The sequence below is a fragment of the Tyto alba genome, unplaced genomic scaffold, assembly GCF_018691265.1.
Source record: "Tyto alba isolate M040663 unplaced genomic scaffold, T.alba_DEE_v4.0 Super-Scaffold_15, whole genome shotgun sequence".
Classification (NCBI taxonomy): domain Eukaryota; kingdom Metazoa; phylum Chordata; class Aves; order Strigiformes; family Tytonidae; genus Tyto; species Tyto alba.
In genome coordinates, this window is record NW_024881277.1 from 7,313,648 (window position 1) to 7,334,542 (window position 20,895).

At 43.5% G+C, this 20,895-nt stretch overlaps 1 long non-coding RNA gene across 1 annotated transcript; it reads left to right on the forward strand.

The window, feature by feature from the left end:
• The first annotated feature begins 16,660 nt into the window (after positions 1-16,660).
• Positions 16,661-19,212, forward strand: LOC122153155. The gene is made up of 3 exons (XR_006164990.1): positions 16,661-16,720; positions 18,197-18,229; positions 18,978-19,212. It is a non-coding gene; the product is annotated as an uncharacterized LOC122153155 (long non-coding RNA).
• The last annotated feature ends 1,683 nt before the right edge of the window (positions 19,213-20,895 follow it).

Genomic DNA, 20,895 nt, shown 5'->3' on the forward strand with positions numbered 1-20,895 from the left:
GGGCTTCTAAAACTTCTCTGATCAGCCGCTCGTGTACTAGCTCCTTCCCTTTTGTATTTATAAGCCCTCTTTCTTCCCATATTTTTCCAAATGTGTGGACCACTCCAAATGCATACTTTGAGTCTGTGTACACTGTCCCTTCCTTATCTCTCAAATATACCAATGTCTGTTTTAGGGCATAGAGTTCACAGACTTGTGCTGACCACCCAGCAGGTAATTTCCCCTTTTCAAACACTTCCATCTTCTGCCTCTCGATAATTACATAACCCAATATTTTTCCTTCTAGGCATCGAGAGGACCCATCAATAAATAGTTTTTCTCTATAGGGCAAAGGTTTATTTAACAGATCTTCTCTTATTTTCATTTGATAATTTATAAAATCCAAACAGTTACTGCTCTGGTTCCTAAATATCCTCCCCGATTCTCCTCCCATAATTCTAGTAATTTAACCACTAGTTTTCCTTCACCCAGCACCACACCTATTCCTAATTGCACTTGTAAATCTCTACCTAGCAAATTACATCCTACCCCTGGCATTAACAACAAATCATTAACAGCATATTGATCTTCCCCTTGTATTAACACATTCTTTATAACTGGGACCAAAAACCCCTTCACCTTTAGCCCCTACAGCCCAAGTTGTATCTTTTACATAATCTTCCTCCTGGGGTCTTAATTTCAAATTTATCAAGGGCTCTTCTGTTGGTATATCCCCCAGGAGGTAGAGTCCCTGACACCCCTAGTGATTACCACCCTCATCCTGTTGGGTTACTTCAAACACCAACAGGTCCCGTATTCTCTGGGGGCATTCTTGTTTATAATGCCCCCCCTTCCCACAATGAAAACATTCCCTTGTGATTTCCCTAGCCAGTGGTGCCTCTTGGTTCCACCTTCCCTTTCATTCCCTTGCCTGTTTCAAATTTGTGATTTACCGTCTGAGATTCCTTGTGTTTGTTTCTAACAGCTTCTTGTGCAGTTATGTAAGAAACTATGAACTAAGGGTATTGTTTATTGAAATTTATGTTAAGCTCAATGTAAAGGTTAGGCGGCAAAAGACAGAAAAACTGCTTATGCAAACAGCTGCCAGACACCGCTTGTGTGAGACAAGATAACCTGTGAGACAAGATAACCTGTGAGACAAGATAACCGCAATTGCTTACACAAACCAGATACTTGTGCAAGCAGAAGGGGTACTGATCAAAGACAACCACGGATGTAAAAATGTATAAAAAGGAACTGTTTGAACTGATCAGTACGGCAGTTGGCGGAGCGCAGACTCCCCTGCCGTCCAGCGCTGTCTTTGCTCATATTCTACTTGCTATAATTAATAAAATTATAATTGGATTATGATCCATTGTGGTCTCAATTTATAACAATTTCATGGTGCCGTGACTCGGATAAGGAACGGTGGGCTTCTGTCCTCCGGGGAGGCGCCCCGCGGCAATCCGCGGCCCCGCGACTGATAGCCCACCCCATCCTTACCGACGAACCTAAATTCTAGAATAATGAGCAAAGGAGAAACCGGTAAAATCCCATAAAAATTCTGTGCACGGGAGTCCGGACGAAGACGCAGGACGCGTAAGTATATTGCGAATTTGTTCGCGGGTTTACCGTTCGGGCGGGATTGGGTTTCCTGGATTATAACGAATGAGAGGTTCGATATACTGAACCAAGCGAGTGCGGACCCTTAAGTACTGCGTTTTCCATCTCCCGCGAGGGACTGGGCCAGGAACAAGGGGAGCGAGTGAGTGTGTGTTTGTGGATAATCCAGAAGATGGGGGCGAAGGGCAGCAAGCCTTCGACTCCCATGGGAAGGGTACCCACTGTACCTAAGAATACCCCTCTGGCATATGTCTTAGACAATTGGAGATATTTCCCTGGAACACTAGGGAAAGATAAGCAGAAAATGATAGAATATTGTACTAAGATATGGGGAGGGAAGAAGATTTCTAAAAATGTCTTTTGGCCAGTCTGCGGGTCAGAAGAAGATTGGATAAGGCAACAATTAAATCTCTGGGTTAATAATAAAAAACCCCTTAACCCAGAAGAAAGTCAGTATGCGGAAGTGTGGCTAAAAAGACCGGGAGCTAGACTTTACCCTGCTGAATGAAATAAAAACTAAACAAAAGAAAAAGAAGGAAGAGTTAGACGAAACCCTTCTAACCCCCCCTCCTTACATTTCCCCTCCTGCTCCCACAGCCCCTCCAGAGGTCCCCAGAGCGCCCACTCCCCCACCGGAGTCGGAACAAGAGTCTCCCCCTCCTCCTAGACGTGTAACTAGAAGCCAAAAAGGTGCAGCTCAGATGTACCCCCTAAGGGAAATACCCATGGGGGGACCTCAACCCGTGATCGGATATATTTCCGTACCCTAAACTCGGCTGACCTACGAGATTTTAAAAGAACCGAGATGGGAAACTTAATTGAGGACCCACTCGGAGTGGCAGAAAGATTAAATCAATTTTTGGGACCAAACCTTTATACCTGGGATGAGATGCAATCTATCCTTGGTCAATTATTTACTACCGAGGAAAGAGATATGATTAGACGAGCAGGAATGAGACTGTGGGATGCTCAACATGCCCAGGGACCTCAAGCAGGATATTAAATGGCCACTCCAAAGACCTAATTGGGATAATCAGGATCCGGTGCATAGAACTCATATGCAGGACCTGAGAACTATAGTAATTCAGGGAATTAGAGAAGCAGTACCCTGTGGCCAGAATATTAATAAAGCATTTAATGAAATGCAAAAGAAAGATGAGAGCCCTACTGAGTGGCTGAAACGACTGAGGAAAGCCCTTCAGCTGTATTCTGGGGTAAATCCAGATGACCCTTTAGGGCAAGCACTCCTCAAAACTCAGTTTGTGGCAAAATCATGGGAAGATATCAGAAAGAAGATTGAAAAGTTAGAAGACTGGCAGAATAGAGGGTTGGATGAATTATTGAGAGAAGCTCAGAAAGTCTATGTAAGGCGAGAGGAAGAGAGCAGCAAGCGACAAGTAAAAATGATGGTAGCAGCGGTCAGAGAGGATCGTAAAGGACGAACTGGTGAACACAGATCTGCTGGAACGAAACAAGGGAACGTAGTAGTAAAGAAGGAACAGAGATGTTGTTTTTACTGTGGAAAGAAGGGACATATAAAGAAGAATTGCAGAGAAAGGATCAGGGATGAGGAAATATTGAAAACGGAATAGGAGAGCCAGGGGCTCTATATCTTAGGGGACCGGAGTCATCATGAGCCCTTGATAAAATTAAAAATAGGTCCCCATAAACAAGAGTTCACCTTTTTAGTAGACACTGGGGCTGAAAAATCGACTATTAAACAAATACCTAAGGGATGTAAAATTTCCCCGGAAAAAGTACAAGTAATTGGGGCAAAAGGAGAACCATTTAAAGTAAACAAAATCAAAAATGTGGTATTCGAAACTGAAAATAAATTTGGAATGGGTGAACTCTTGCTCGTCCCTGAAGCAGAATTTAATCTGCTAGGACGAGATTTAATTGTTGAATTACAATTAGAAATTAAAGTGAAAAATCAAGAGCTAACAGTGTCTACTTATCCTTTGACCATGGATGAGCAAAAACAAATTAACCCCGATGTCTGGTACTCTCCGGACACAATTAGTAGACTGGAAATCCCACCGATTAAAATCCAAAGTTTCTGAACCCCACATACCTGTGAGGGTAAAGCAATATCCCATTTCCCTAGACGGACGGAGAGGATTAAAACCAGAAATTGATCGATTATTAGCACAAGGAATCTTAGAGCCTTGTATGTCACCCTTTAACACCCCCATTCTGCCTATAAAGAAACCAAATGGGAAATATCGGCTCGTACATGATTTAAGGGAAATAAACAAAAGAACTATCACCCGGTTCCCTGGAGTAGCAAATCCATATACACTGCTAAGCAAGCTAGGACCCCATAACTCCTGGTATAGTGTGGTTGATTTAAAGGATGCCTTTTGGGCCTGTCCACTGGCAGAAGAATGCCGTGATTATTTTGCCTTTGAATGGGAAGACATAGAAACAGGCCGTAGACAGCAATTGAGATGGACCGTGCTACCCCAAGGGTTCACTGAGTCCCCTAATCTGTTTGGACAGGCCCTGGAAGAGCTCTTAAAAGAATACCAGGTACAAACGGGAAACGTGCTGTTACAATATGTAGATGATCTGCTCATAGCAGGGAATAATAAGGAAGATGTAAGAAAAGAAAGCATTCGACTCCTAAACTTTCTTGCACAAAAGGGACTACGGGTATCATAAGAAAAGTTACAATTTGTGGAGGAAAAAGTGAAATATTTAGGACATTATTTGTTTAATGGAAAAAGATATTGGATCCAGAGCGCATTAAAGGAATTCTGGAATTACCTATGCCTGTCACTAAGAGGCAAATTCGGCAGGCATTAGGGCTATTTGGGTATTGTAGGCAATGGATAGAGAACTATAGCTTTAAAGTTAAATTCTTATATGAACAACTGTCTAAAGACAAAACACCCAAGTGGACCCCTCAGGATCAAGAGCAGTTTGCCAGTCTCAAAAGGGAGCTAAATCAAGCACTGGTTTTAAGCCTACCAGATTTAAAGCAGCCATTCCATTTATTTGTTAACATACATGAAGGAACGGCATTCGGAGTATTAACTCAGGAATGGGCTGGACAAAAGAAACCGGTGGCATACCTATCAAAGCTGTTAGACCCTGTGAGCAGGGGTTGGCCGAGCTGCTTACAAATCATTGTTGCTGCTGCCTTATTACTTGAAGAAACAAATCGCATTACCTTTAATGGAGAAGTTGTCTTATATGCGCCTCATAACATCAGGGGAGTGTTACAACAAAAAGCAGAAAAATGGCTTACAGATAGCCGATTATTAAAGTATGAGGGAATACTTATAGAATCCCCTAAACTATCTTTGAAAACTATTGGAGCAAATAACCCCACTGAATTTTTGTACCCAGGAGAAGGTAATGAACTATTGCACAATTGTTTTCAAACAATTGAACAGCAGACACGCATTAGGCCAGACTTAGAAGAAGAAGAACTACAATATGGAGAAGTATTATTTATAGATGGGTCATCACGAATAGTGGAAGGTAAACGATTGTCCGGATATGCCATCGTTAAGTTGGAAAAAGGAGAATTTAAGACAATAGAATCAGGCCCCCTGAGTGTCAGCTGGTCGGCTCAAGCCTGTGAGCTGTATGCATTGTGGAAAGCATTAGAGTCACTGAAGGGAAAGGATGGAACTATATATACAGACTCACGCTATGCATTCGGAGTAGTACACACTTTTGGAAAAATATGGGAGGAAAGAGGATTTGTTAACTCACAGGGAAAAGAACTGATACACCCGGAATTGATTCGGCGAGTTCTGGGAGCATTGAAAATGCCGAATAAAATAGCAGTTGTACATATAAAGGGACACCAGCGAGGTACAAGTTATCAAGTTAGGGGAAATAATGCAGCTGATACAGAAGCAAAACGAGTGGCAGGCAATTATAATACGATTTTGACTATGCAACAAGTACCTGTTAGTAAAAATTTGAGTTTTGAGCCTGTAGAAAAGGAAAAACTAGAACAAATGGGAGTTAAGGAACAGGATGGTAAGTATATATTGCCAGATGGGAGAGAAGTCTTGCCGAAGGGCATAGCACTCGAAATATTTTCAAAAATACACAGTAAAACACACTGGGGAACCCAGGCGTTAGTTGATCATTTCAATCGACAGTTTGCCTGTATAGGCATATATAACATAGCAAAGACAGTCACGGCAGCCTGCGAGACCTGTCAAAAGGTCAATCGAAACAACATGAGACAAAAACCTCTTGGAGGACGTTCCCCAGCATACAGACCCTTCTCACACATACAAGTGGATTTTACTGAACTACCTAGGGTAGGGAGTTACAAATATTTATTAGTAATGGTGGATCATTTAACACATTATGTTGAGGCTTTTCCTACCTCCAAGGCAACTGCTAACCAAGTTACTAAGATATTACTTGAACACATTATACCTCGATATGGAGTACCTGATGTAATCGACTCGGACAGAGGAACACACTTTGTGTCAAAAATTGCTAGAGATCTAACAGAAAACTTGGGTATTAAGTGGGAACACCATACGCCATGGCATCCACAAAGTTCGGGAAAGGTTGAAAGGATGAATGGAGAAATCAAAACTACTTTGACTAAATTAATGATAGAAACCAAATTATCATGGATTAAGTGCCTACCCATGGCACTATTAATTCTCAGAACCAGGCCCCGAGCAGATGTGGGAATATCAGCGTTTGAAATGGTGTATGGAATGTCCTATAGAATTGAAAGTCCACAAACAAATGTTTTAATTCGAGATCGTGTGATTAATGAATATGTTTCGCAATTAGCAGAACATCGTAACAAGCTTTGGGAACATGGACTGATTGTGCAACGACCCCCGTTGGACTTAAAAATTCACAATGTTAAACCTGGGGATTGGATATTGATTAAAGTGTGGGAGGAAGAAACCCTAAAACCCAATTGGGAGGGATCTTATCTTGTTTTGCTTACAACAGAAACAGCTGTCCGGACTGCTGAGCGTGGATGGACTCATGCCAGTCGCATTAAAGGCCCAGTGACGAGACCCCACTGGAAAGTAATCAGTACTCCAGGTGACACCAAGATAACCCTGAAAAGATAACGTAATGATAGAGACTTTATTTGATTATTTTGCTGCGTTACCTTTTGGTATAAAGTGTGTATTGTTGTTTATATTCGCAATAATTATTTCTTTGTTTATCTATTACATATGGAAGCGTACAAAGTGTGTTGAAGGAAATTGCTAAACTTATGTAACCACACAATATTGAATATAGAAGATATGCTGATGTAAATAATATATGCACTCTAGATATACGAATTAGGTGTAATGATTTGAACTGCAATTGTTATCCATTTGCTTGTTTTAGGTGTAAGGTATGCCAGGATAAATGGTGGACACACTGTGAATGTGGATACCCTCCAATAGGAGTTTGCACACAGTGTTGGAGAATCCAAAGAACTCTCACTGAGTGGAAATTAAACAATTAGAGTCTAAACACCAAAGGAATAAACCCTCAATATTATTGTTACCATTCCAACGAACCAGTCCCCTTTGTAGCTGAAATCCTGGTTATAAAAGTGCAGAAGGGAAGTGCTAACTGTGTCTTGCTTTGTCCCATTAGTTAAAGCTACAAAGTGGGAAGCCTATGTAAACAGGCAGAAAGCCCGGAGCAGCTGTTCTCCTGAAGAATTCCCTTGCTGCCGAGAAGATGGTACACCCCGTGGCTCGAAGCAACCGAGTCGACGGGCGAGGCAGAGGAGGAATAAACTGTGGAGAAAAGAACCAGAACAATGGGACGCAAAAGCAGCAATGGCCGAACTTCCCCAGGACTGGTAAAAATATACTTAAATTGGCAAAATTGACAGACACCCTTTTTCCTGGTATACCGTTAATTTTGTTATTGATAATAACCCAAGCAAATGGAAACCCTCATGAACCTATGAACTGGACAATAACGAACATAAAATATCCAAATAATCCAATCCAAGCACGAACTACACCGGGCACAGTTAGTTTCAATGTAAGTTTGCATGATCTAATTACTGAAGAAGATCGTAGAGATGTAGCGGATATATGCAAACCAATTTATGTATGTCCAGCATCAAACCCTGGTAAAGGATACTGTAATTCTCCAGGTCATTATTATTGTGCATATTGGGGGTGCGAAACATGGGCCTCTGAGTGGTCCGCGCCTGGAGACCAATATCTAGAAATAAAGTGGTCACCAGAAGGATGTAAGAGACTTAAATTAAACGGAGATCGATGGGGTCATTGCTTAAGTCAACCGATTCCTTGTGTGGGCATCAATATAACTATAAAAAATCCTGCTCAGGACTTTTGGCTAGCAGGGAAATATTGGGGAATTAGATATTGGGAAACAGGTGCAGACAGAGGAGGAATTTTTCAAATAATGAAGAAACCGATGCCCCACGATCCCTTACCGGTAGGACCAAACCTGGTCCTGAATCCACCCACTCTTTCTAAAGAAAAGGTTGCCCCCGTAATTGTTGTAACCCCTTCTCCAGACTCCCTTTCGGAAACAACTAATGACATTGTGACTAAATTTTCCTTATCCAGGGAACTAGAGTTGCCAGAATCCAAAGACCCTTTATGGAACCTAATGCAAGCCTCTTATCGTGCCCTTAATGAAAGCAAACCAAATTTAACTGAAGAATGTTGGTTATGTTATAATGTTAGACCACCATATTTTGAGGCAATTGGAAAACCAGGTAGGATTCGATGGTCTAATGGTTCAAATCCACGAAAATGTCCATGGGATGACCAGAGAAACCATACGCAAGGAATTACTATTCAATTAATAACAGGTCAAGGAAAATGTATAGGTACAGTGCCCGAAAAGTATCAGTCTTTATGCAACCGAACAGTCACTAACACCAATACAGAGAAACACAAGAATCAAAATGACAAATGGGCTATCCCGACATCAGGAGCTAAGTGGGTTTGTTCAGACATCGGAGTAACGCCTTGCCTATCCCTAAATGTGTTTAATCAATCTCAATTTTGCGTACAGGTGATTATTGTTCCTCGTCTGATCTATCACACCTCTGAGGAGGTGCTACGCCACTTTGAAGGAGACCTGAATAGACAAAAACGAGAGCCAATTACAGTAGTAACCCTAGCTACACTGCTGATAGCGGGCGGAGTTGGAGCAGGTACAGGCATAGCCTCCCTAGTAAAAGGTCAGGAATTACAAAGTTTGCAGATGGCTGTAGATGAAGATTTAGCAAAAATAGAACAATCTATTCAAAGTTTAGCCACTTCAGTAAAGTCTTTATCAGAAGTAGTGTTGCAAAATAGAAGAGGATTAGACCTATTGTTCTTGAAGGAAGGAGGGTTATGTGTAGCTCTCAATGAAGAATGTTGTTCTTTTGCTGACCATACGGGAGTAGTCCAAGACACCATGTCTGAACTTCGGAAAAGGTTAGATCAATGTAAAAAAGGTCGTGAGGTGGGCAGATCATGGTATGAAAACTGGTTTAACGTTTCACCTTGGCTAACCACTTTGTTGTCTGCTTTAGCAGGACCGCTTATTATGTTGATTCTGGGGCTTATATTTGGACCATGCATATTACGCTATATTTTACATTTTATTAAGGAGCGGTTTGACATAGCTAAACTGCTTATTCTAACTACGAGGTCTGAGACAGATTATAAAAGTGTATCTACTAATGAAGATGAAGATGATGAAGATTGTTGTGAATGTGTTATGCCACGTGAAAACTATGATTGTAATTGTAAGGTATTATCTTGTGAGTGTTATGATAAATGTTGGAATTGTGGAAAAAGGTTTGCTTGCAGTGCCGAAAATGAAAGTAGCATCTAATAAACAATAATAGGATAAAAGAAAAAGGGGGGATTGTAAGAAACTATGAACTAGGGTATTGTTTATTGAAATTTATGTTAAGCTCAATGTAAAGGTTAGGCAGCAAAAGACAGGAAACCGCTTATGCAAACAGCTGCCAGACACCGCTTGTGTGAGACAAGATAACCGCAATTGCTTACACAAACCAGATACCGCTTGTGCAAGCAGAAGAGGTACTGCTCAGAGATAACCACGGATGTAAAGATGTATAAAAAGGGACTGTTTGAACTGATCAGTAGCGGCAGTTGGCGGAGCGCAGACTCCCCTGCCGTCCAGCGCTGTCTTTGCTCATATTCTACTTGCTATAATTAATAAAATTATAATTGGATTATGATCCATTGTGGTCTCAATTTATAACAATAGTAAGTCTGAAAAACCTGTAAGATTGTTTGTCTCTATATTTTCAATGTTTGCTTCGTCTCTGAAGCTAGGTGCATCCCAAAGTGTTTTCAAAGCCAGAACTCAGGCTTCACTTATGCTTATCATGGAGTTACTGATTTGAAAGGTTAAAAAAAGTAACCATGGACAAGTGCACAGCAAATCAGTGATTTCTTTGCTGCGTATTTATCAGGTAGTGGAAGAAAGTAGCTGAGCAAAATCTTTGTAAATGATACAGATTAAAAAAAAAAAAAAAAAAAAAAAGCAACAAAAAAAACAACCAACCAAAAAAAACCCAAAAACCAAACTACCAGCTAGTACACGAAAAAAGGAAGGAATACAAAAGTTTAGAGGAGAATTGTGTCAAAAAGCAATGAATTAAAAAAAAAAAAAAAGAGAAACTCTGGGTATGAACTGATAAAACATGCAATGATTTAAAATGTCATAAATGCTAGGCAGAAAAACAACTAAATCAAACCCCTCCACTAGATGAGGTAATTCCATTCTGGGGTATGCTTCCAAAGGATACTTCTACCTCTCACAGAAGTACATGTGTTTCCTCCCAGTCCCAGTGCAGAATAAACTAGAAGCAAACTGGCCTTTGATAATGTACCATTTAACATATCCCAAAGTCTCCGAAGCTGTTCATAGGTCAAAATATTCTTTTTTAAGACACTGAAAAAGCCTGTTTAAACACAACCGTGTAAAAAGACCATTGCATTCTTTGCCTTTGAGGCAATCTTAATTCCAGAATCCTACTTGTGGTTTCATTTTTTAAACAAAGAAGTAAATTGTTTGCAGAAACAGACTGTTTACCTAAGTAAATTTATACTTTTAGGAATAGGCCCCCTGTTCAAAATTCAGGATGAGCAGCAACATGTGACAGCAAGAGTCACAGCCTCAGTACTAACAAGCAAAGCACCCAGACTGCTTGTAGAGAGCGGGTCAACACTGTGATAACCAGCATCCCAAATACGGCAAACCCCCACGATAGAATTGACTGAAGGCCAATTTCATAATAAGCATGCAATTTCATTTGGGTTCAGTCAATTTAGGGTGAGGAGCAATAAGCAAAGCAGCACGGGGAGTCTCAGCTCTGCCACACGCACCCCGAGTTCTAACAGCAGTGGCTTTTGTACTCCTGTACCTGCGTCTTGACCAATCCCCCGTTACCAGACAGTCGTCCTGCTCCTCCTCCATGGGACCATTTGAGTTGCTGGGGTGCACGGCCGTCCCTTCTTGGGTCCTTTGAAAGTCTGGAGGCCTCTGCCTCTCGGCCCGCTGTTCTCCTCTTGGATCTTTTGAAAGTGGCGGGGTTTTGTCTTTCGGGGGGCTGTTCTCAGCAGAGGTTGCATCAGCTCAAGGCGGAGTTTCTCTCCTCTTGGATCTTTTGAAAGTGGCGGGGTTTCTAAAAAGCGGTTCCGTTGTTCCCAGCAAGAAGCACGCTCGTCTATATTTTATGCTTGCATATTCTCAATTTGATCCCAACATTCATCCCAATTATTATACAGCTTATAGTGATCACACATCATTTCAGATCCACACAGGGTACAACAACTACACTTATCACACCATATCCTATTTTGACACCAATCATGCCTATGTTTTCCACACCCACAAATATCCCTGCCCAGTATGGAAAACTGAAGCATGTTACTTGAGATTACATCTGAAACATTCACTGAGACAGCACAGTGCTCTTCCTTTGACAGCAGTTAAGAACTGACCACTGCTATTAACACAGTGGTGCTGCCATCACCATCTTATCCTCTTGTAGCATAAGGAGGACTGTCCCTTTGCAAAGGGCTTAGAAATTATACCCTAAAGAACCTCTTTGGCCATTTAATAATTTACTCATTCACACAGGACATATATTTTCCTAATTCAGTACCCCAAGTGACAACTTCCACAAATATTTTTTTGAAAAACTGTTTTGACAGAGAATACTTCTATTTTAAAGCCATACAAACTAGCAAAGTTCATGGAGGTGAACAACTTCCTTAATAAAAACATGAGCTCTAATGTTAGATGAAAACTCTCACAGACTGTTTTGAGTTGTCACAGTTACTTGTACAAACTTCTTTGTATCCTGAAAGCTCCATCCACAGTGCTATACATGAAGGTTTTGGTTATCTATAATCCAGTTTAAAACTAGTGATTGAAAACCTAGGGAAATCCTTCAAGCTCCACAACTAAATTGTAAAATGGCAATTCCTACCTCGTACTCAACCACAATTTAGTAAACAGAACCCATACATGTAAAGAGTTATGACTAGTGTGGTACTGAAAATCTGTTTTCTGAAATGGCCTATTCCTAGTCCAGTTCCTGAACCTTCTTCTACAAGCACTGGGAAACAAAAACAGACTTCCCACCCCATCCCCAGTCTTACTTTGTGGAAGTCTCATAAGAATTAAAGTCCTAGTCAATAGAGCAGAGAGAGACAATTTTCAGGACTAGCTGTTTCCTAAATTAAATTAAATTGTAAATTAGGACAGATAGCTTCAAGTCAAAACCAAAAAAGTCAGCTGATTAGTTTACCCATTGCTGCATTATAGCAAAGTGCTGACTTTTGACATGATGAGATAAACTGCAGTACATAATCAGACATTCAAAATGACATACATAAAGCTTCACAGAAGACTGAAGCACCAAAGCCCTGTTACAGCAGCTTGCCAACTAGGTCATGCAGTGGACTACCACCAGTCCACTTCACTGTAAAAACAAAGTCTGATACACGTAGCAAAAAAAAAAGCTATAAATATCTAAACAGTGATTTCCTTTAAATGTTTGTTTTTCTACCTCTTAAAAACAAAAAATCAGGAAAAGAGCAAATTAAGAAAATGGTATTTCATTCCTTGCCTGGAAAGAAGCTCCTAGAAAGTTACTGGCATGGCAAGCAGAAGGTTACTCCTGAAGACATGACAAACTTGCCATCCCCAGGCTTACAGAGCATCACATTCACAGCCGGCATGACTTAAATTGACAGAAATACTGCAAAAGTCAGCTACTTCCTGCCCAGCTGGTATAACCCGTTTATCAGGTAGAAGGTGAATGGCACAGGGAGGGAGAGGGGGTGGCAATAAAAATAGCCAGAAGGAAAAGGACCATGATAGCAGAAACCAAGCATTTCCTTACACCAAAGACTGAAGAAGATCTGGCGACCCAATAACTTTCCCCAGCTCTTGGAAATGCTTCATTGATTCAGTGCTAAATGTCAGAGGTGCTTTCCAGCACCTAACCCAGGGACTGCTCCCTTGGCTCACACTGTCTTGATGGCTAAGGTCAGTCTGTAAAGAAGTCAACCAAACATTTAAACTTGCTAGTTCACCAGCTGAGTTTAAGCATACCCTCAAGCCTGGTTTTAATCTAGGAAAAAAAAAAAAAAAAAAAAAAAAAAAAGTCTGTGGCTCCCTGTTGCTCATTTCTCTACTTAAATATACTTCCAGCCCTTCAACCTCATTCATACACAGAAACACAATCATCTCACAAGCCATAAAACCCTCAGCAGCCATTCTTACCATCAAAACCTTGATTTGTACCATTCTAGCTTATGAATTATACTTGAAGCAATTAAAACAGTATTACCTACCTCCAGTACACAAAACCCCGGACACCCTGCTTTTCACGAACTGTAAGATTTTTCAAAGATGTAGTAAAAACTTATATGTGCCTTTTAATACGCTCAGCTTTTAGGATGACAGTTTCAGGACTGTCACTTCTGCAGCTGTTGCAAAACAAAGGATGTTTGGGTGCTCCCCTCCTCCCCACACCCCCTTCCAGTCTTTATATGTTGAACTGTTACAAAACTCTATTTCCAAATGTGACCACGCTGAATCGCCTATGTATCCAGGACACAGGCTGAACAGTTCATAACCTTCTCGATGCTTAGCACAGGATATAAGGGACAGTTAAGCTGTGGGTAGTGGCAGGGCTTGAAAACATCGCCGGAGATACACTGTCATTCTAAATCCCTCCTAAGCACTCAACACAGGCAGCTGCCTTGTTCAGCACTCACACTCACTCCAAGAAACCTGACTTCCCCTCTCAGTTGTTTAAGGAGTTCAAACGCTTCAATTACTGCAGTTACACTCCAGGGCCAGGGTGACTCGAGCAGCATTCAGTTCTTTTGGACATTAGCAATTCCTATCACAGGAGCAACCTCTTAAGAGCAAGAAGCTTGCAGACACTGGAATTCAAGGAGAAGTTTCAAGTAACATACTGAGAGCCAAAAAACAGGTGGTGAAATAGCAAGCTCCTTCTGTATACCAAGAGGACTTCAGAAAGCCTTCTCCCAGGTTTCCCCCTCTCTAATTGTACCTTCTCACACATAATTTCAGGGAAGTTGCTCCCAGCAACAGCAAACTAGCTCATATACATCAGCTGATTATGCATTACCATCCAGTACATAATTATTTAACCCAACAGGATGAGGGTGGTAATCATTAGGGGTGTCAGGAGCTCTACCTCCTGGGGGGTATACTAACAGAAGAGCCCTTGATAAATTTGAAATTAAGTCCCCAGGAGGAAGATTATGTAAAAGATACAGCCTGGGCTGTATGGGCCAAAGGCAAAGGGTTTTCGGTCCCAGTTATAAAGAATGTGTTAATACAAGGGGAAGATCAATATGCTGTTAATGATCTGTTGTTAATGCCAGGGGTAGGATGTAATTTGCTAGGTAGAGATTTACAAGTGCAATTAGGAATAGGTGTGGTGCTGGATGAAGGAAAACTGGTGGTTAAATTACTAGAATTATGGGAGGAGAATCAGGGAGGATATTCAGGAACCAGAGCATAACTGTTTGGATTTTATAAGTTATCAAATGAAAATAAGAGAAGATCTGTTAGATGAACCTTTGCCCTATAGGGAAAAACTATTTATTGATGGGTCCTCTCGATGCCTAGGAAAGGAAAAGAATATTGGGTTATGCAATTATCGAGGGGCAGAAGATGGAAGTGTTTGAAAAGGGGAAATTACCTGCTGGGTGGTCAGCACAAGCCTGTGAACTCTATGCCCTTAAACAGGCATTGGTATATTTGAGAGATAAGGAAGGGACAGTGTACACAGACTCAAAGTATGCATTTGGAGTGGTCCACACATTTGGTAAAATATGGGAAGGAAGAGGGCTTATAAATACAAAAGGGAAGGAGCTAGTACACAAGCAGCTGATCAGAAGTTTTAGAAGCCCTGAAGCTCCCTACAGAAATTGCAATTGTGCATGTGAAAGGACATCAGAGGGGAGCATCGATGGAAATAAGGGGGAATAATTTAGCAGATTAAGTAGCCAGAGAAGCAGCTACAGAATTATCATCAGTAGTTTTACTGGTAATAACAACAGGGGATTATGAGAATTTAGCCCCAAATTTCACAGAACAAGAGAAGGTTATATTTAAAAAGAGTGGGGAAAAAGATCCAGAAGGAAAATGGACTTTACCAGATGGAAGGTAGATGTTAAACAAAACATTATCATGAGAAATTCTGTCATTAATACATCAGAAAATACATTGGGGAACACAATCACTTTGTGATCATTTTCTTAGACAATATGGGTGTATAGGAATATATACGGAGGCTAAACAACTAGTTGATTGATGTCTGATTTGTTAAAAAGTGAACAAAAAGGTAATGAGAAAAAGGTGGCTGGGGAACAGGAGCTAGCCGTACAAAGCCTCCAGGTAGACTTAACAGAGCTACCTCAAATACAAGGGTGGAAGTATTTGTTGGTATTAGTGGCTCACTTAACTCACAGGGTGGAAGCAATCCCCCACACCAAGGGCAATGGCAACCATGGTATCCAAGGTGTTATTGGAAAACATTATCCCAGATATGGATTCATAGAAAGAACAGACTTGGGCAGAGGAACACATTTCATTTCAAAAATTATGCAACAACTACCTGAAGCCTTACGGATCGCCTGGCCGTGGCACCCTCGGAGCTCTGGGAGAGTTCTGCCCTGTGTCCCAGCAGGGGGAGAGCGCAGGGCGAGCTGCCTCCCGGGGCATGCCGGGAGCTGTAGTCTGCCGGCACTGGACGGCAGGCGCCATGCTGTGCTTGCCCCAGGGCATGCCGGGAGCTGTAGTCTGCCGGCACTGGACGGCGGACGCCATGCTGTGCCTGCCCCAGGGCATGCCGGGAGCTGCAGTCTGCCGGCACTGGACGGCGGGCGCCATGCTGTGCTTGCCCCAGGGCATGCCGGGAGCTGTAGTCTGCCGGCACTGGACGGCGGGCGCCATGCTGTGCTTGCCCCAGGGCATGCCGGGAGCTGTAGTCTGCCGGCACTGGACGGCGGGCGCCATGCTGTGCTTGCCCCAGGGCATGCCGGGAGCTGCAGTCTGCCGGCACTGGACGGCGGGCGCCATGCTGTGCTTGCCCCAGGGCATGCCGGGAGCTGTAGTCTGCCGGCACTGGACGGCAGGTAGCCATGCTGTGCTTGCCCCAGGGCATGCCGGGAGCCGCAGTCTGCCGGCTCTGGACGGCGGGCGCCATGCTGTGCTTGCCCCAGGGCATGCCGGGAGCTGCAGTCTGCCGGCACTGGACGGCGGGCGCCATGCTGTGCTTGCCCCAGGGCATGCCGGGAGCTGTAGTTTTCGCGGGCCCGGCCGCCGCACAGCTGCGCTGCTCTCTGCGGTGCGTGGCCCGGCGCAGCCCTCTCTACCGCCGCGGCCCCCGCAGCGCGGCTCGAGGTGCAGTTTCGGTGCCGGTTTTGTGTGTTTTCCTGCGGGCTCCCGGCTGCTCCCCGAAAATGCGGTCCTGCAGCCCCGGGGCCGCGCAGGCGCGGTGGGGGCGCCCTCTGCCGCGATCGCTGCTGCCCTCCGCGGTTACCGGCACCGTGACGCGGCGGTGCTTGCGGAGCGGCGCCGCCTCGCCCGTCGCTTCCTCCCGGTCAGGAGCCGCCGCCCCCCCCCCCCGTGCGCGGTGCCGCCGGGCGCTCTGCGCGCCGATCGCGGTCCTGCAGCCCGGCGGTCGCGCGCCGGCTCTGGCCCCTCCGGCGCAGGCGCGGTGCGCGGGAGAGAGAGGGGCGGGGCGGGGCGGGGCGGGGCGGGGCGGGGCGGGGCGGGGCGGGGCGGGTGGTGGTGAGGGGAGCGAGCCCCTTGGGCGGGGGGGGGGGTGTCTCCTGGGGGCGGGGGGGGCGGGAAGCGGCAAATTGGGCTGTTAGCGGGAACATTTTTGTTTCACTTTGGATGATAGTGCTAGATGAGTAGTTCTTTTTTTCGTTTATGCTCTTTGAATTGTTTTTTTGCCAGTTTCTTTTATGATATATTAAAATTGCTAAGTGTTTCTAAAAGCTGTGGGACTTTCAGATAATTATTTTCTGGTGGCTTTATCTGTGCAGGGCTTTTTTTACTTTATTCTTTTTTTCTTGTGTCAACTTTTCTGTTCTTCTGGTGGATGTGCATACTGTTTTCAGCTCCACTGGATTTCAGAAAAGGGAGGGAGCAGGGGAAAGCCAATGCATGATGTAGTGTGGACGTTTGCCCCGGCTCTTTGTGACTTTCTTTACCGATGTGTCTTCCTTCACCTTCCTTCCTCCCGTGTACTACTTTTCTAGGATATTGCTTTGATATGTCTCAATGTTTTTTGAGAAACAATGATGACCATCATAAACTAAAGATCTTGGCACTCTTGGCTTGCCCAAAGGCTTTCTTATACTCTGAATTGCAATGGCATAGCTATCATAAAGAACAAACATTGCAGGAGTTGCTAGTGGGACTGTGAACAGTAAATGGGACAGACCCGTGACACTAGCAGTGTGCTGCAGCTGGATTAGGCTTCATACCTCACCAGCACTGAAGGAACCAGGCCTGTGTGAACTCAAACCGTGAAAGGAGATGGCCAGATACAATTTCCAAGTGGGTGCAAAATGCTGATCACATACATACACTCTGAAACACTGTAAATATTATCTGACAAGGAAATTGTGACAAATTCACATTTCTACTGACTCACACTGCTACTGTAATGCTTTAATAACAAAAGACTACAGCGCCCACAGTTTCCTTCCCACTGGAAATGGAATAGACTGCAGCATATGCTTTCACTGATAGAAATTAAAAGTATTCTGACATTAATTATTAACATTTAAATCACATTTCAAATATTAAATGCAAGAGAAGTCATTTTATTTCCCTGGGAAAGCTAACTGCTTTCAGGGTCTAATGACAGTGAAATGAGCCTTCAGTGCTGCCAGCCTTTCCGGCTTCTTGCCCTCCCAGGGCCGCAGAGGCCCTCAGTAGATGGTAAGGTGTCCTGCCTGCAGTGGCACTGAATGTGTTTGAGCCATTCAAACATGTTCATGTCACCTAAAACATTCTACCGGTGGTGATTAGGCAACGGATACAAAATGTTCTCCTTTTTCAGAAAGTCGGTATTCAAGATACTCCTGTGGGATATGTCAGTATTTTTTGGTGAGTGTGCTCTCCCACCGTGTGTTCTGTGGGTCTGCGTGTGCCTTTCATCACACAAGTGAAAAGGCTGCTGAGTAAAGGGCTGCAGGGTGGGGAACATCGACAGTATTTGGTTTACACAGCTTTTTGTTGAATTGTTTTGCTTAGTTTCAATTTTTTTTAGCAGTGAAATGAGAACACAAGCTGAACCCATACCGTTTCTTTCAAGATAACTAGAATTCAGTAATTCAGTTACTGTGGAGGAACGCCTAGTGATTCCTTGTACAAGTAAAAGTCATTAGGCTAAACATCTGGCATTTTAGTGCACCAAAATCAGAGGCATTAGGTGAACAGGATTTCAGATACTAGAGAATCTGCCAACCAGGATGGCCCTGCCCAGTCAAACCTTCTACATACTGTAGATGGAGATAAAGTCCCCATAGGGCACATTAAAATTATGCTGGGGGAGACAGTCTGGGTTATTCCTGCCTCTGGTAAAGGTAAACTCATGCGTGGGATTATTTTTGCCCAAGGACCCGGGTGCAGTTGGTGGGTAATGCAGAAGGACGGGGAATTCAAATGTGTGCCTCAAGGGGATTTGGTTTTGGGTAAAAATAGCTGATGAATTGAACTGTATGATGTTAATTGCTAAATAACCCTGTTATTGAAGATGGTCATCACTACGGTTGGTACATATTATACTAACGACATCAGATTAAGGATCACCCAGGTTAATGAGAAATGAACTTTGATAGATTCAGGACTGAATTGGTGCCCAGCAACTTCCTTGAGATCAACATCTTCAGCCCGCAATCTGTGAGCATGGACCACACCAGATACAGCTGCTAGGAGCTCCAGATGTAGCAGAGGCTACGTGCCCTCCTCCTGCTGTGCCCAAGACCACCCGCTCCACCCACCGAACCAACAGCACATCACCCCGCCTGACTTAAAAGACTGTCATGACAGTGGACCCCAAACTTATGGACTATATGAACTCACTATACATGTTAGAGGGATGGCCTAGAGCCTAAGGGAATGATATCTGTGTGTATACCTCAAAAACCAGGAAATGGGATGGTGATTCCTTAGAACGTACTGGGAAACATGGAACCTGAGCATAACATAAATGGGATGGAATAAGGGGTGGATACTGTCCTGGTTTTGGCTGGGATAGAGTTCATTTTCCTTCTTAGCAGCTGGAGTAGTGCTGTGCTTTGGATTCAGTAATGGGTGTGGTAGGAGAAGAATCTTGCTAATACACTGATGTTTTCAGTTGTTGCTGAGAGCTCTAAGACTCTCCAACTCCCCATGTCCTGCCTGTGCGTGGGTGCACAAGAAGCTGGGAGGGAGCAGAGCAAGAGCACCGGACACAAATTAGCCAGTGAAATAATCCCCATCATGTAATGTCGTGCTTGGTGTATAGAGGAGGGGTGGTCGGGAAGGGAGGGCTCTCGCTTCTGGGATTGCAGTTTTGGGATCTTCACTTCTCTGGGATCACTGGCTGGGAATGGGCTGGGCATCAGTGGGCAGGTGGTGAGCAATCACATTGTGCATTACCCCTTTGTATTTTACTGAAAAAAAAAAAAAAAATTACACTGTTTTTATCTCAACCTACGAGTCTCTTTAGCTTTACCCTGCCATTTCTCTCCCTCACCCCCGAGGGAGGGGAGGGTGAGTGAGCAGCTGTGTGGTGCTTGGCTGCCGGCCAGGTTTAAACTACATCAATCACTATCTCAAAAATCATTATTGGATTAATTAAGATACGCCCACTCACAACTTGAAAAGCAGTCAGAAAAAAGGAAAAAAAATAATAATCTTGGTTCTGCAGTTACCATAAGGCAGTATATTTAGACATCTGTAAGGTTCCAGTTTCCAACAATGCTGGCTGCCTTTTGATTTTTTGAGATAAGTACTGTTAGCAGTAAAATCAAATGTTTCTATTGGAGTTGTGTTCAGGGCAAGCATTCAGTATTCAAGTAGTTTGTATTTACTGTAACAAGACATTCACTCATTCATTCATTTAGGTAAGGGCTTTGCTATTCTCTATATATTATGAACTGCCTTGGCTTTCTTTCCAGTTTTATAAAGGACTCTTGTGAGAGGTTTCAGTGATAGCAGATACCACAGCCTGCAAGGGAGCCGTTCCTTGTGTTGCCCTCACTGCAGATGAAAGCCCTTCGTAACAGAGAAGGACAGAAGCAGGTAAAGTACGGAGCCGTGGACGAACGACACGCTGAGACGGGTTCAATGTGGGTGATAGAGCATCAATCTACATGTGTGTGTTTATTGGTCAGGGTACATATATTTATACAGACAACACTATTATGCCTACTAGTCACTAGCTGATTGGCTTAAGCTCTAAGGTTGTATTCGCACGGTCCACCTACTTGCAGTCAGCAAACAGCACAAGCTGCTCATAACACTAAGTTTCTCATGCCACTATTTCTAATTCCTCTTGACTTGTTTTCGATACACAACAGTACCGTAACAAAATGTTTCTCAGACCACCGTTACCATAACACTGGGTTTCTCAGACCATCGTTACCATAACACTAGGTTTCTCAGACCACTATTTCTAATTCCTCTTAACCTGTTTTCGACACACCACGGTACACAAGGCCGAAGCGTCCTTGACATTCCTCATGTATCGGCAGCTGCGGGCAAACCCTAGTG